This window comes from Brachyistius frenatus, unplaced genomic scaffold, assembly GCF_029030835.1.
Source record: "Brachyistius frenatus isolate BFR_SWC_R1_liver_20210118 unplaced genomic scaffold, ASM2903083v1 Contig_46, whole genome shotgun sequence".
NCBI classification, from domain to species: Eukaryota; Metazoa; Chordata; class Actinopteri; family Embiotocidae; genus Brachyistius; species Brachyistius frenatus.
Window position 1 is genome coordinate 842,597 of NW_027210645.1, and position 6,000 is coordinate 848,596.

Sequence of the window (6,000 nt, forward strand, 5' to 3'; positions counted from 1 at the left end):
TCTCTGACCTGTTGTTTCAGAGCGGTGGAGTTTCAGCACTTCAGTACAGCGTAGAGGAATTAGCCCTAAGCTTTACTCTGTTTCTTTTGCCTCTGAAGGAAAAAAGTCTACCAATACTTGACTAGAGAACTAGACAACTGACAACATGTGAAACAGGTTTATTCAGCTTCATCCAAAGGTTTCAAAGTTCAGTTCAGAGCCACGCATCTTCAAGCAAACAAATGGTTCTACTTCATCTTCACACTTGGGCATGACGATGGATAAGAGGCTGCTTTATTTTACACCTATTTTGAACATGACCTCTGCTGGGAAAAGTTGGTGCCACTGACATTATTTGTGAGTAATGAGTAGCTGCCAGGCTATTCCTATATCAGCTGTTTTACACATATATTTGTCTTGGTATCGGAAACAGAGCTGGCAGCCACACAGATGGGAGAATGTGTGGCAGCGTTTAGATTTCAGATATACTGAATCTGCAATATGATCTACTGTGATGACCAGAATCAATCCGATGTGGGCGCACCACCTCCCTCCGTCAGTGGAATAATGGTGAAGCCATCTGAAATTCGACTTAGTTCCCTTCTCTTCCCTTCCTTCTCTTTTTCTGTCACCGCATGCACACCAACTGTCACGGGAGAGGGGAGACTCGGGCGAGCTCCAGAACTTACACATTTCACTATTCAAACAGCACCTGTTCAGTAATGATAGATCAACACTGTGAGAGAATGAGACAGCATATTTAATTGGATGTTTACATGAGGAATAACTTCAACCATATGGATTAGATTATTGGACCATATGCACTTGGCACTTTATCTGGGCACCTCAGTCGCTAAAGTGACGTAAAGCTCTCCAAAAAAACCCTCATAAAAAACGGCAGAAGGGAAATAAAAGCTGCTTCGAATCCCATAAACACTGCCGCGTTCCTCCTTCAAAACCAAGAATGGTAAAAATAGGGACATAAAACACACATTGTTAAAAATCCCAACAAATAGTTGCCTGAAGACCTTACACAAAGAACAACAGTTATAACACAGAAATACTGCGAGAGTGAAAAGAGCACCTTTTGCTTTTAATGAGGGTCTTTTGGAGGTACTCATTGTTATCTCTGCACAGAGGATACTTACTGCATCACCGTGGGGACGGATTCAGACACGGCTGGATGAACCTGCGTGAGGGCCTTGGGGCAAAAATTTGTTTTAGGCCCCTACTGAAACTTACTTAAATACACATTTATTAATTAATATGCTTTTCTGTAGCAATTACTTTATTAGTTCATGAGTAGAAAACCTATTGAAAACTAGTTTGATAATCAATGATACAATTGTGAAACCGTTTATCGAGCAAAGATGCCGTTAATATTGCTGAAACATATAAAGATCTTGATAAATGTTTTTCTGAAAGTTCTTCTGATAAATGAATCAGATTTGTTTTCTTAATCTTAATTCTGGTGATTTTAGTTGGTGGTATTACAGTTTGGGTTTCTTTTTCAGAGATAGGACCATTGCTATAATTAGTCATATTAACATTGGAGTTACCAAATTCAACATGCTGCTAAAAAATAAGTCCAAAGGGCCGCAGGGCTCAGCCAATTAGACGTGTTGTAAAACAGAACTAACTATAGGTAACTGTTGTAATGTTTACCGTCATTTTTTATTTGAAATAAATTGGCTAACCACGGGTGGGATCCGGGATTGTCGGACAGTTAGTGTCTTGCTTTATTGATTTCTCTTTTGCAACGTTGCCATGTTCCCAGATCTATTGTTGGACCAATAGAAAGAAGGCTCAAAGAGGGATATAAATGTTTTTGGTCACAATTGTTTTGTCAAATGTTCTGGTATATAACATTTCGAAGAGCAAAGGTAACCAAAATACAGTGTCACGTTTTGGAGTATTTTAGGTACAGCAGAGAAAACAAAACAAAACAAAAAATGCATAAAGTGAGATTTTTGTCATTTGTTTTGTAAAAAAAAAAATAATGCATGATTTCCTACTTTGACAGCAAAGGGACTCAAACGGAAGCATATTTTATATATAAGAAAAATAAATAATATGGTAGCTTGCATGTTCACAGGATCACCGGTTCACAGGTTCACCGTGCATTAATGCTGATGAAAACATGTAGCGTGAGTTAACACACTTGTGTAATTTGCAAGAAGCAATAAAAAAATCACATCTGACAAGTACGTCAACACGAAGACTTCTGACAGAAACGGTTCGGGTCACAATAAGTACCACCGAAATTTAGAAGTTCAAAGACCTGAACAAACCTGATAGTCACTGGCGTCATAGTGGAGGTAAAAGTAGGGCTCAAGGCCCCATTGGGGGAAGTTCTTCAAAAATATAGTGTCAGAATAATATTAAAATAGGCTTAATAAATTGTTGACTGCACTTTATAACAAAAAAATAAATGTAATAATGGGGGTTCTGTGAGGCCCGTCTCACCCCTTACAAAAGATGCCAAATGGTTTAGTCTGTTCCTGTACTGGGATTCATCTCTAAACGCAGCTAATTCAAATGAGTTAGTCGTGATACTGGAGCAACAATGTGCGCTGTGATGGACTCGTCTTTCCCAAGAAAATAAAGAAAGGAAAGAGGAAGAAACTTGTAAAGCAACTGCTAACTTATTTCTTTCATAAAGAAGGTGAATGTTGTAAAATATTACTTTTGATTGAAATGCCATCCCTCGTAACTAACACAGTTTAAGAATGATTTAACCCAATATCAGCAGAGATCAGCAGATCAGCCAGAAGCCTAGCCTGGAACATATTGGAATTATGTGACATAAATGAATTAGTATCATAAACTATTAGCATCACAGCTACAGTGTCATGTGATGTTAGATTCTGTGTATTGACTCCCACCCCCAATTATAGCGTCCTAAAGAAAAACTTGGTATCCAAAACCAGAGGACCTGTGAAGCTTATTCCACAGGGAACGAGGCTGCTGTTGCTCCTCTGACATTAGTTACTTAATATCGCTCCTCTGCTACCTGACATTTAATCAATACAGCCAAACTTTTAGCAAACTACTCATACTAAAGCAGTCCCTACCGCTGCTTGGTGCCGGGGCCCGACAGATGCAGCTTCAGGCTCAGTAGCTCTCTCTCGCTGCCCGTCCACCTACCGATCAAGCAGCCCGACTCCCAGCTCGGGAGGGAGGTGTACTGAATGACATGTCAGTTGGCAGAACTGCAGGGTGTCCGTGGGCATTTTTTTTTTTTTTATTATTACTGTGGAAAAAAAAAAAAGATAGAATCCTTTTCAGTGATAAGAATTCAAACACTAATTATTTTTTCACATCATGATTATTATATGAAACAACAGCCGCCTGTAGTGTTTTGGATGCTGGAATTTTGAAGCTTTTCTTTCACGTACATGTAATTGGTTGAGAAATCTGCTGGAGATTTTATTCTTCTGCTTGTCATATTATTTTATAGATAATATTTTAGTTGAAGAAGTTTTTCATTAATGTTCAGAGAATCTTAACCATTAAAATGTTTTATAATAATAATTATTTATAAAGTCATTTAAAAAAAAATCAGTCTTCTTGAAATGGGTTTAATTTGTTTTTGTTCTTTTCCGGAAATTTCAGAAAAGCAATATTTCATCCATAATTTAGTTCAAGTAGTGCTCAAAGGTGATTGGCTGCAGCCACAAAGGTCTGCGCAGGTCAATGCACCACTTACAAAATAATCAATAATGAGGCTCAAAAGCTGCTTTTCTATGAGGTATCATCATCCAATAATGGAAAAGTTAAAAAAATGAAATGATAATAAAAAAAATATGTATGTGTTGCAGGTCTACTTTTGTTCAAAACCTACAGAGACACACGCATCAAGATGAGGGAATAATATAGGACACAGTTTCTGGCCTTTAAATTTGAAACCAACTGACAATTGATTACAGCATACCAACTAGTACACAGTGGTGTTTTTCCTAAGTTTGTGAAAGACTAAATTATGACTAAATTATTTACCGGGGCGTTTATTTTTCGTGCGATTCATTTGCATGTCAGTATATTTTTTTCAATTTGAATTGTATTTTCACAAAGAACGCAAATATTGCGTGGCAAATTTTTTTTGGCAAAAGTGTTGTACATTTTAGGAGGGAGGTTGATTTTTCTGAGATTTTACACCGCAAATAAAGACATCAACCAATCACATTAGGCCTTTCAGATACACATACACACACACACACACACACACACACACACACACACACACACACACACACACACACACACACACACACACACGCACACACACACACACACACACACAATTTCGTCCTGTTGGTTGGCTCATTTGTGTCGTCAGGTCTGAACCCCAAATATTCCAGAACAAAACTCCTCTCTCAGATCATTGCCTGACTACAATACATCCCCTGCAGCATCTCTGTATCAGTGTTACAGAAAAAGTAGCGCATGCTTTCAAGTGTATTGAAGGTTTCCTACTACAGTGGTATATTTTAATATTTTCCATTCTAAATCCATCATTTTCTGAAGAATGACCTGATGAGGATCCATTTGAACAACTGTCGCAATTTCACATCGCTGCCAGTTTGAATAGTTCTGATATGAAATGCTCGCCGGAGAATATTTCACATTTTTGTGTTGTTTATTTGTCGTGCACCTGGTGACATTTTGGTGAACATATTTAGGGCTTTTTCTCTTTTTCCATTAAAAATATGCAACCACGATATGTGCATAATCTTTTGACCATTATTATTAACATAATAATAATCTCATCTGTGGACGGGTGTGCAAGTATTTGGAAAAACTAGAGCAGGTTATAAATGAACAACACCCAAAAAGCTTTAAGATGAACCTCTTCTGAACAAGTTTTTCACAATTCTTTTATATTAATTTAGCTCAGGTGCTGCACTTGTGTTTATATTATTATTATAGAAGGGAAAAACTCTTCAGACAGAAGAGCAAAAAAGTTAAAGACGTAATAGATACAGCCTGTAATGGACATTTGTTTATGTTCTGTATTGACTTAACTTCACCGACTACCACTGACGTAGCATCTTGTTAGCTCGAGTTTAGCTGCGCTCCATTTATTTATCCATTAAATAAAATTGTCCATCTCAATTGCTCAAATAAACATGTTCTCTTATATCATTGTTTTAATATTACAGCCTCCTCATTATCCTCTGAACAAACCCCAGAAAGAACATATCATTAAAATAAAATTCAGCAAAATCGAATTAAGCACAATCATTAAATACAATGACTCTTTTTTGGTTCATTCAGCTACAAAGTCAATGGGAATCCGTGCATTACTGAGCGGCTCCACAAAAGATAAATATATGGTCGATGTATTGTTTATTTGATTTGATTATGCTTTGGTTCAACAGGTAAAGACTACAGCTGTTGTGATGGCCCGAGCTGTAAACAAAAATCCTATTAGGTCATGATAAATGATTGTGTCTCTGTGAAAAAAAACTGTTCAATCTTCCTCCTGTGTGCCTCTTAATTAAGTTCCTCGGCCCTGGTGGATTTAAAGAGGTAAATAATGATATGATTTTTTTTTTATCACGATTCATCAACTTTGCCTTTTGCTGCCGTTTGAGCTGGAGAGTGCCCCGAGTCATCATCTCTCATTAAGTAATGAATAGTGATTGGTATGAAATTACTTCACCCCACTCTGCTGCCTGTCCATTAGTCCGTTAATCAACAGCATATGACTGCCAGGCTGCACAAAATCCTCCTGAAAACAAATCACCCTCACCCTCCCTCCCTTCCCTTCCTCTAAAATACAATTCCTAATTTGCATAATGAGGGCCAAAGGAGGGCAATGTTTGCTCATAATCAAAATGCATTTATTCACAGGAAGCTGTCCTGTTGCACCCGCTTAATTCACACCTGCTCTTTTCTGTAATCAAAGCCAGGGTTCAGGTGGAAGCACAGGCCTTGTAGTGTGTTCTCATAGGGGCTCCAAGTCTATGAACTGACAAAAAAAAAAGAGATGTTTATGATTCAGCATCTCTCACAAGC